This window comes from Trachemys scripta, chromosome 12 (assembly GCF_013100865.1).
Source record: "Trachemys scripta elegans isolate TJP31775 chromosome 12, CAS_Tse_1.0, whole genome shotgun sequence".
NCBI lineage: Eukaryota > Metazoa > Chordata > Testudines > Emydidae > Trachemys > Trachemys scripta.
This window is the reverse complement of record NC_048309.1, coordinates 13270077-13282236: the sequence shown is the minus strand read 5'-3', so window position 1 is coordinate 13282236 and position 12160 is coordinate 13270077.

Here is a 12160-nt window from a genome sequence, read left to right as displayed (position 1 = left end):
TCAAATGAGCTGAAATGTTTTTAAATTCAATGTTCATTCTGCTGTTAGTAGCAAGATAGAGCCTTTAGTGTTCATATTTCATTGCAATTATTGTAAACTCTGAAATGAAGAATTGTTTGTTGTATTACTGCATCTACTCCTTAGTATATTTGAAATAGGATATTCTATGTAATATACACTGCAGCATGAAAACATCAATGAATTGCTGTTATAGTTTACATTTGGCAGTGTGTAACTTTCAGAATGCCCTAGTTATTAACTGTACTAATGTAATTCACCTAAAAACAACTGCTGCTGTTAATGCAATTAAATACCCTACAACCAACAGTAGGAATTTCGACATGAAGAATGGTTACCATTAAATTGGCTGAGGGATTCCAAGGATGAAAACCTATCACATGCTGTCCTATGGGAAAGTATTGTACTCTACAAAGGAATTCAGCAGGGGAGGAAGAAAACCTGAAAATTCACCTGCAGCCTGTCTGATTTGCCAAAGCAGCAGGAATAGCAAGTAATATTTCATTGTCTGCCAAGTAAGCAACGAGAGAGAGAGACAGACAGAATGCAATCCATGGACAGCATAGTCTTCCAGGATAGCGTATAAGTGTGTGAATGTCTGTTATTTAATGGAGGTTTTCATGAATCCCGTTTGGATTGTTAATATCAGGTATATAAAATATTTATGCTGATAGAAGAATCTTTAAATCCCACATCCGACATTCTCCTATGTGTTGGCAATGCGATAGTCTGACTAGTAACTTCATGGGAAGATTTATAAGCATAGTCAAATAGTCAGTGGGTTCTTTTAATACTCTTCCTATCTTTCAAATAATGGGAAGTAATCTTAATTGCTCTATTTATTGTATACTAAGTTTAAAGTGTTTTTCATATTAATCTCTGTATTTTAGATATGATTAACCCAGAAAAATCATATTCCCCTAAAGGAATAGGAAGAAAAGTATCCATCCTCACCCCAGCAGAACAGTCCACATCTAGATTCAAAACACAGGTGTGCCTGTGTATGGAACAAAAGCTGTGGGAATAAAGATAAAAGGCTAATATACCCCCATATTCTTTTTAATACTAATTGTGTTACAAATATGAATCAACAAATACCAAGACATTACAATATTGAAACTTACATTTATATAAAACATTTTAACAGAAATATATAAATATAAATTTATAAAAATAAATACATATATATGTATAATTCCTAGAGGCTAGCCCAAGCCCCTCTTCTTCAGTTGAAGTTCCATGTGCATATAACTATGTGAGGATCAGAACTTGTGCCTGTACAATTCCACATACAGGCCCAGATCCTCATTGGGTGTAAGCCATTTATGTCAATGGAACTATGCCAATGTACACCAAGGGGCAGATCCTCACCTGGTGTAAACTGTTCTCAATTAGCTGTCCTGAAGGTAGCTATTGCAATTTACACCAGTTAAGAATTTGCTCCTAAATAAGGAGATCATCCATAATCTATGATGGGCCAGATTATGGACTGAAGTCAATTGAGCTACACTGATTTATACCAGCTGAGGATCTTTGTAATGCACACTTAACTTTTAAATAAAACCCCTAATATTCAGATTTTGAATGTCTTCTGACTTGTGTCTGTTCTTTAGTTGCTTTTATAATATTATAATAATTCAAAAGGATTTCCACACATTCCCATAACTCTGTGAGAACATGACCCTGTAAGGTCATTCACTATATTTTCCTCTACCTTTTACAGAGCTAGGAAGAATGATCTTATAGTTTGGACACAGACATAGTCAGGGGATATAACTTACATTCCCATCTCTGCTACAGAATTCCTATATGATGATGGGCAAATCACCTATTTAGTTTTCCTGTCTGTACAACGGACATAAATAACACTAGAGTAATTGATCTTTGTAAAGGGCTTTGATGGAAAGCGCTATAAATGTGAAAAAAATATTATTGTTTATTCAATCATTTGTTCACATGAAGCTCCATCAGGTCCCCCCCCCTTTTAAATATGCACCTTAACACTGTCAGTACAGGTATGCTTCACTTTTAATTTTTAGCCATACAAGCAAAAGTTTACTTTTTTTTATAGTCTGCCAGCAGTGATAATTACCCAGTGCTTGCTGACGCCTGAATTTTTCACCAATTGGATTGATGCCAAGCTACTGTATATTTAATTACCATATCAATTTATTCTCATTAGCATGCCCATGGGCATGCTAAATAATTAAAATTATTTCATATAACATACAGTCATTGTTGTTCCTGAGTAAGATGGTAAAGGTTTTATTCCTCAGGAATGGCAAAAGGACAGAACTCAGTAGGTTGCTTTTGCCATCACCTTAACTAAAACCATGAGATTAGAATAGCAGAGGAAAATCAAAATGGCAATGTCAAAATATTTGCCAGTGGAATTCACTCTGCAGCTAACGTCACAGGCATTTGTTCCCAACTGACGTTTCCCTTGACTTCTGCTGTTACTTAATCTGCAGACTGAGTGATAAGATTTCTTATCCTTATCCATCATAAAAAATGATATGAAACATAGCAGGATTGCTTGTATTTGAAATTGGGGGGGAGAAACAGGTTCACATTTAAAAAACAAAACCACTTGCAGGGGCGGTTGAAAAATGTGTATAGTGCGGGTGCTGAAAGCCATTGAATAAAACTGTAAACCCTGTATATGATGGAAACCACTTTAAGCTGGGGGTAGGGGTTGCCATACTCCCAGCACCCCTAGTTTCAGCACCCCTGAGAACTTGAATCTTTGCAGACCAGAACTCAAAGTGAACCCAACTGCCAGGGCGCTGGAACAATTTGTATAGTGGGGGTGCTGAGAGCCATTGAACCAAACTGTAAACCCTGGGTATGATGGAAACCACTTCAAGCCAGGGAGTGCAGCAGCACTCCCAGCACCGCTAGTTCCAGCACCTGTGCCAATTGCCCTTTGGAAGGTCAAAAGCTTGGATTCATTTTGGGTGAGAGTGTTTCTCCTCCTCCTTCTTCAAGATGCCTCTGCAATTCAGCTGCAATGGGAATCTGAACGGGTGAAATTCCCAACCTGTGTTGAGAACCAATGCACCACTTAAGCTCTATCAAATAGCATCTGGATTCTTTTAATATTTTTTATAGCGTATGCTTTGAAGGGGTTCATTGATATGTCAAAAGTGTATCGGCCTTGCTAGCTGCACGGGGGAAATTTCACTGTGATTGCAGAGGAATGTGGTATTTCCAGCTAGTACCAAGAAATAGTGGAAACAGATCAGATGTGTTTGTTTGAATCAGATGGGCCAGCACTCAGGGAAACAGTGAATGAGGAGCAACATACAATGATGAAAAGAGAGAAAACGGGTAGATAAATAATTTTTTATAAGTTTTCCATTTTCACTTTGATTTGACTATATTTTGCTCAGGTCCTTGGATGCTTCTCTGAGCACTTAGACCCTGTATCTAATGCTATTTGATGTCAACCCACAGGGGTATAGTGGCTACTGGTGGTGGTTTTTCTTGTTGTTTGGGTGGTTTTTGCTTCATACTATTAGATGGAGTGAGATCACGGGCAATATTTTATTTGTCCAGAGGTATAGAAAGGGTTAATCCATTACTATTGCAAGTCTAAAGAAAATCCTGATCCTCTGAGATTTCCAGACTGATCTGCAAACCCTAAGGCCAAGATTGTCAAGATTGTCAAAAATAGGAGACTAAAATCAGGTTTCTATGTCCATATTTCAGGACCTAAATATATGACATGATCATATATGGGGGAGGGATAGCTCAGTGGTTTAAGCATTGGCCTCCTAAACCCAGAGTTGTGAGCTCAATCCTTGAGGGGGCCACTTAGGGATCTGGGGCAAAATCAGTATTTGGTCCTGCTAGTGAAGGCAGGGGGCTTAACTTGATGACCTTTCAAGGTCCCGTCCCGTTCTAGGAGAGAGGATATCTAGGAGATAATTTATTTTATCAGGGCCGGCTCCAGGCACCAGCGTAGGAAGTAGGGGCTTGGGGGCGGCACTCCGTCCGGTATCTGGGCGGCAGGTCTGGGTCTTTGGCAGGAATTCGGCGGCAGGTCCCTCATTCCCTCTATTCCTCTTTGAGCTGCCGCCGAATTGCCGCCGAAGAGGAAGAGAGGGAGGACCCGCTTGGGGCAGCAGGAAAGCTGGACCCGGTCCTGGGCATGATTTACAGAAGTGCAGAGAACCCACTAGTACTTTTCGCATTCAATGGATGGTCAGAACTTTTCAAAATGAGATCATGTATTTTGGCACCGAAATATGGACTTAGAAGCTCGACCCCAGGCTCCTGGTTTTGAAAATCTTGGCCAAAGTATTTTGGATAAATTTGGATTAACTTTAAATAAGGTTTTAGTTTTGTGTGGATGCGTGTCTGAATTAAATCATTTGTGATATACCCAGATCCTCGCTAATTCAAAACCGGGAGAAGCAACCCAGGTGACTGCCTGGGGTGCCAGGCTTGGGGGGCACCCGGCTTGTTGTTAGTGACAAAAGGCATGAATAAATATAGATTTACAGTTCCTAGCATACAAATTTATCATGTTATATGACAGGGCTATATCATGCATGCAAATTGTGCATCAAAGTCGTGAAAAGGACTAGAAATGCAATAAAAAATAAGGTATTCAAAAGTTTAACAAATGGGGGGGGGCGCGCCAAAGACATTCTTTACCTATGGTGCCATTTGGTCTAGGGCTGGCCCTGTTCAAAACCATCCCAGGTTTTAACACTGGCATGTTGGAAGCTACTGAAAGCAGCTGAGTAAACTCACTACTGCAGTAGTCCCATATGATCTACAATAAAGAGGAGGTGAGGAAGAGAAAACAGACTCCTTGTAACAGTGATGCACAAAGGGCCCAGTGGTATCATCGATTTCACCCAAACAATTCCATTGACTCCAGTGGGATTGCCCAGGGGTATTTGGTAGCAGAACTTTACCCAAGTCCTGCCTCCTCCCACCCCAAAAAAGTGCTATGACTTCTCATCTGCTGTAAATATATCTAGGTCAAGAGGAAGCTGAAAACCTCTCTCTAGTTCTGGGACTATTGAAGTAATCCCCCCACTTCATTTCAAAGTAGTGCTGAAAAGTATCTTACTGACTCATAGTGGACTAAAATTCAGCTGTTCACACTGAACATATGTCCTGATTACTAGATTTCTCACAAGAACAGTGCTACTGTTGTTGGCAACCATGAGAAATTCACCTCTCATTTGTGGTAGAGCTAATCTTTTCAGATATAGTGCATGGTTCAAGTCTAGGGTGACCAGATAGAAAGTATGACAAATCGGGACAGGGAATAGGAGTAATAGGCGTCTATATAAGAAAAAGCCCTGAATATTGGGACTGTCCTTATAAAATCAGGACATTTGGGTAGGTTTGCCAGATGTTGAAAGAGATTAATGAGATGGTGACTGATTTAACACAGTCGTCTGTGGATTACTAGTGTACTTCAGGAGCTTCACAAAATCTTTTCAAGGAAACGACTGGTGTGTTGCTAAGAGACTTTTCTGTAGTGCTGCCTGGCTAACAATGGAGCTTTTCTGGAGTATCTTAATCACATCCTTTTTTTCAGCTTCGTTAACAGTTATTCAGATTTTTGCATAGGTGAGTGTTATGTGCTGTTCCTGCTGGAGAACTAATTGTCTTGGACTTCTTCAAAGCTTTACAAGGAGACCTGCATGTAGGAATTAAATTTGACGTCAACTGTACTATTGAGGGATTCCTTGTGTACTGGATTATTTTGGAGGGCAATGTATGAGCTAGATAGCGCAGTGCTGAAGTCTCATTTCTCTGTGTTTAAACTGTAGTCCTTTATATTTCACATTGGCTTTACTTTCTTCTTCAAACTCTGGCTTTCTCATGATCCTGTTCGACATAAGCAGTGACACCTCTTTATAGTGACACCTCTGGCTTTCTCATGATCCTGTTGGACATAAGCAGTGACACCTCTGAAGAAAAGGAAGTAAATTGAATGCTTCTAATAGTTGGTATGGCTTGCAGGTTGAGGTTTGCAAAGCTGGACATAGTGAAGGTAAAAATACTTAGCTTCTCTAGACTTTAAAATGGCTCATATGCATTTAAAGTGGTGTACAAACACTAAATCTCTCAGTCCAGTGCAGGTAGGTAAGTTAATGTCTCTATTTTATAGACTAGAGGAAACTGAAGCAGAAATGTGAAACTCTGTGTCCTTAGACAAATTAAAAAATTGGTGGCGGAGCCAGGATTATAACCTGAGAGTTCTTGAATCCCAGTCCTGAGCTCAGACCACTAGATAACAGTGCATATCTTCAGCATGGAAATCATGTTTGACTTTCAACCCATTGATTGTTCCTCAAGATTATGCTTCCTCTCACTGGAGCTGGATATGGAATAAAACTGTTCTCTGTATTGGGGAAGACTTCATATGAGAAGCTTATGCTCTAGATCTATTATATATGGAATGGTACTCATTAAAATTAATACATACCTGGCAATCCAAAAGAGACATCTTAATCCATGAGATTCAACTAGTATACAGCAAAGCAGCATTTTATATACAGCCTTACGAACACATAGCATGCCCTAAAAATTAGAAGTCTGTGGCTAAATTATGTAGGGAATGTGAGAGGTAATAGCACTTCTTGTTATTAATCTGCAAGTGCAATAGTGTGGACACTAATAAAAAAATTAATACTGAAAAGCTGCCCTATGTGAGAAATTTATGTATCTCAGAATTATATTTTGGCATACAGCAAAGTGAGGTGACCAATCTCTGCGGAGCATTCATTATCTGAATGCAGAGCCTGACTCAAGATCATTTGGCTATTACAAAATAGCAATATGCTCTGGAATTTCAGCATACTGAAGAATGAGATGAATGAAGACCTGACATCCCACCCACATTGTTGTCAATACTAATTTTTTGTCTGCGCATTAGCCAGTCTGTAAGGCTGACTCTTCAATTTGTCTTAAGTTGGAAATTTAAGTAGCGGGAAAGAGTTTTAATTCCTTTTGCTTACCACCAGAATTAAAAACACTTACACCGTGTACCCACCACTCGCCACTGGTATGCACAGTGGCTAATATGTAGACTGATGAGTGTTTAAGATATAATATTAGCACTATACCCAGATGTACAGACACACTTTTCTCAACCTATATTAAATATCTTTTTGATATTAGGTTTAATAAAATTTTTAAATCTGTTCTAGGCTCCCTTTCCTATAGTACCAGAATGCTAAGTCTCCATATTGGGAATGTTCAAGTAGCATCTCAGGGGAAGACACAAGCTCTAGCTATCAACAAAACTTGGGCTAAAAGGCTAGGGTTGGGGAAGCTTAAAATGCTATCATGAGTAAAGCTGAGTGACTCCTGAACAATATACTCACTGAATTTTGGACTGGCTTACTCTCGGGCACATACGCTGTGGCATATTGTGCCGTCTCGAGGGCTATCCTTTTAGCTAGCTATCAGGTATTCTATGTTCCACACAAGTGCTTCTTGGCAGCAGATGACTGCTCATTGTTTAGAGGACCAGAAAATTGCCATCTCACAGTGTAGTGCGGCTGCTGGCAGTAGGGAAACCTGCCCTGGCTGTCACAATTTCAATAGCAGAGAACTCACCAGGAATGGTCTCTGGTCTGTCTTCCAATCCTGGTTCATCAAACCTCCAGTGATGCCTGTTAGATGCCTCCTGAAACATTGCTTCTTCCATGATACCCACAGCAGGGAAAAAAGTAATCATTGTGGGAATAGAAAACCAACAAGGAGTTAGATCCTTCTTCTGAGTCTCATCATCTGTCTGTCTCTTCTAGAATGTACGCTAGTTTGGGTCAGGGGTTGTCCTCATTTGTTCTTTGAGCACCTAGGTGCTCACCAAATAATAAATCAAAGGAGACAAGTCTGGCAAAGGTTATGTATACAAATATGTAAATATGTACTTAAACACATTAAAAATGTGTATTATGTATCTACGTGTAATGGCTTCAGTGGAGCTGTTGTCGTATGTTATGTAAATATATTTCAAGGCTGTGTTTCAGATATGTATTGACCTTATGAACAGTATTTCAGAGTAGTAATGGCTCTTATGTAAATCTTCATTTAGTGAGAACTTCTTTAAAAAGCAGATTTTCAGTCTGATAGATGGTAATGGCTTTTGTAGAGCTGTTTTGCAGATCTTTGACACAGTCCCTTGTAATGACTTATTAGGACTCATTATCAGGCTAATACCAGTGATGCCTATTAAAAACATGAAAAGGGTTTCTGAATATACATGATCACTGATTTGCAAACATTAATAAATTGGCTGTCTTAATTTAAACAAACCAACAAAACCTGTGAAAGATATTATTTCATCAACAGTGAGCTAGTCATATGTCTTAGGGTATGTCTACACTACGAAATTAGTTCGAATTTATAGAAGCCGGTTTTATTGAAATTGGTTGTATACAGCCGATTGTGTATGTCCACACAATAAAATGCTCTAGGTGCTCTAGTCGGCAGACCGCGTCCACAGTACGAGGCTAGCGTCGACTTCCGGAGCATTGCACTATGGGTAGCTATCCCACAGCTATCCCACAGTTCCCGCAGTCTCTGCCGCCCCTTGGAATTCTGGGTTGAGATCCCAATGCCCGGATGATGCAAAACAGTGTCGCGGGCGGTTCTGGGTACATGTCGTCAGGCCCCTCCCTCCCCCGTCACAGCAACGGCAGACAATAGATTCGCGCCTTTTTATCTGGGTTACCTGGGTTACCTGTGCAGACAACATGGAGCCCGCTCAGAACAGCTGAGCTCACCATCACCATATGTCCTCTGGGTGCCGGCAGACGTGGGACTGCATTGCTACACAGCAGCAGCTGCTAACTGCCTTTTGGCGGTAGACGGTGCAGTAGACTGGTAGCCTTCATCGGCGATCTGGGTGCTGGCAGCCGTGGGGCTTGCCTTTTGGCAGTAAATGGTGTATTATGACTGTTAGCCGGCCTATTACAAGTCGGGTCATCGCACGTTAGCAGAGTCTTCCCTGAGCAGCAGCTCGTACAATAGGCCTGAAGACCATCGTCATACACCGCCCAGTATTTGCTGCCAAGCACCCAGAAAGATGCCGAGGGCTATCAGTCACGCTGCACCGTCGTCTTAAGATGTAAAAAATAGATTTTCTCTGTATTCATTTGCTTCCCCTTTTGGCGGTAGACGGTGTAGCATGAGTGATAGCCGTGGGGCTGGCAGCCGTAGTGCTGCATTGCACCAGCCCCTTGCAGGCGATGGTATATTATGACTGGTACCCGTCGTCGTCGTACTGGTATGGCTGTCAATCATGGCCACCTGGGCAGACATGCTACTGTTTCGATGATGACGGTTACCAGTCATAATATACTATTTTCTGCCAATTGCCCAATATTGTCTGCTAAGCACCCAGAAGAGGCCGAGGGCGATGCTGGGTGCTGGCGGACGTGGGGCTGGCAGACGTGGGGCTGCATTGCTACACAGCAGCAGCCCCTTGCCTTTTGGCAGATGATGGCATATTATGATTGGTACCCGTCATCGTCATACTGGTATGGCTGTCACTCATGCTGCAGCGTCGGCTGCCACCTTAAGATGTAAAAAATAGATTTGTTCTGTGTTCATTTGCTTCCCCTTCCTCCGTGAAATCAACGGCCTGCTAAGCCCAGGGTTTCCAGTTTAATCTTTGGGGGGACCATTCTGTGTGACAGTTGTTTGTGTTTCTCCCTGTTCCTGTACCTGTACGCCATGTCGTCACTCGGCCCTCCCTCCCTCCCGCCCTCCTTCTCCTGGTCCATCAGATACTACTTTCGCGCCTTTTTTCTGACCAGGCGCCATAGCTAGCACTGGGATCATGGAGCCCGCTCAGATCACCGCGGCAATTATGAGCACTATGAACACCACGCGCATTGTCCTGGAGTACATGCAGAGCCAGAACATGCCAAGGCGAAACCCGGACCAGGCGAGGAGGCGATTGCAGCGCGGCGACGAGAGTGATGAGGAAATTGACATGGCCATAGACCTCTCACAAGGCACAGGCCCCAGCAATGTGGAAATCATGGTGTTACTGGGGCAGGTTGATACCGTGGAACGCCGATTCTGGGCCCGGGAAACAAGCACAGACTGGTGGGACCGCATCGTGCTGCAGGTATGGGACGATTCCCAGTGGCTGCGAAACTTTCGCATGCGTAAGGGCACTTTCATGGAACTTTGTGACTTGCTTTCCCCTGCCCTGAAACGCCAGGATACCAAGATGAGAGCAGCCCTCACAGTTGAGAAGCGAGTGGCAATAGCCCTGTGGAAGCTTGCAACGCCAGACAGCTACCGGTCAGTCGGGAATCAATTTGGAGTGGGCAAATCTACTGTGGGGGCTGCTGTGATCCAATTTGCCAGGGCAATGAAAGACCTGGTGATAGCAAGGGTAGTGACTCTGGGCAACGTGCAGTCAATAGTGGATGGTTTTGCTGAAATGGGATTCCCAAACTGTGGCGGGGCCATAGACGGAACCCATATCCCTATCTTGTCACCGGAGCACCAAGCCACCGACTACATAAACCGCAAGGGGTACTTTTCAATGCTGCTGCAAGCCCTGGTGGATCACAAGGGATGTTTCACCAACATCAACGTGGGATGGCCGGGAAAGGTACATGATGCTCGCGTCTTCAGGAACTCTGCTCTGTTTCGAAAGCTGGAGGAAGGGACTTTCTTCCCGGACCAGAAAGTGACCATTGGGGATGTTGAAATGCCTATCGTGATCCTTGGGGACCCAGCCTACCCCTTAATGCCATGGCTCATGAAGCCATACACAGGCAGCCTGGACAGGAGTCAGGACCTGTTCAACTACAGGCTGAGCAAGTGCCGAATGGTGGTGGAATGTGCATTTGGACGTTTAAAAGCGCGCTGGCGCAGCTTACTGACTCGCTCAGACCTCAGCGAAAAGAATATCCCCATTGTTATTGCTGCTTGCTGTGCGCTCCACAATATCTGTGAGAGTAAGGGGGAGACCTTTATGGCGGGGTGGGAGGTTGAGGCAACTCGCCTGGCCGCTGATTACGCGCAGCCAGACACCAGGGCGGTTAGAGGAGCACAGCAGGGCGCGGTGCGCATCAGAGAAGCTTTGAAAACGAGTTTTGTGACTGGCCAGGCTACTGTGTGAAACTTCTGTTTGTTTCTCCTTGATGAACCCTCCAACCCCCCCCCCCCCGACCCGGTTCACTCTACTTCCCTGTAAACCAACCACCCCATCCCACCCTCCCCTCCCCTCCCGCTTGCAGAGGCAATAAAGTCATTGTTTTTTCACATTCATGCATTCTTTATTAGTTCCTTACAGAGGTAGGGGGATAATTGCCAAGGTAGCAGGGATGGGTGGGGGAGGAGGGATGGAAAAGGACACACTGCATTTTAAAACTTTAACTCTTATTGAAGCCCAGCCTTCTGATGCTTGGGCGATCATCTGGGGTGGAGTGACTGGGTGGACGGAGGCCCCCCCACCGTGTTCTTGGGCGTCTGGGTGAGGAGGCTATGGAACTTGGGGAGGAGGGCTGTTGGTTACACAGGGGCTGTAGCGGCGGTCTCTGCTCCTGCTGCCTTTCCTGCAACTCAACCATACGCTCGAGCATATCACTTTGATGCTCCAGCAGACGGAGCATTGCCTCTTGCCGTCTGTCTGCAAGCTGACGCCACCTATCGTCTTCAGCCCGCCACCTCTCCTCTCGTTCATGTTGGACTTTTCTCATCTCCGACATTGACTGCCTCCACGCATTCTGCTGTGCTCTATCAGCGTGGGAGGACATCTGCAGCTCCGTGAACATCTCGTCCCTCGTCTTACGTTTTCTCTTTCTAATGTTCACGAGCCTCTGCGAAGGAGAAACATTTGCAGCTGGTGGAGGAGAAGGGAGAGGTGGTTAAAAAAGACACATTTTAGGGAACAATGGGTACACTCTTTCATTACAAGGTCGCATATTTCGGCTTGCAGGCAGCCATCGTAGGCCACAGTGTTTTGGCTTATTTAACCTTCTTAACATGCGGGAAAGGTTGCAAACAGCAGCGCATTTCCCATCTCAAGGATGAATTGGGTTGTCCATTTAAAATGGGGTTTCAATGTAAAAGGAGGGGGCTGCGGTTTCCCGGTTAACATGCGGCACAAACACAAGTAAACCACCCCCCCCCCCCC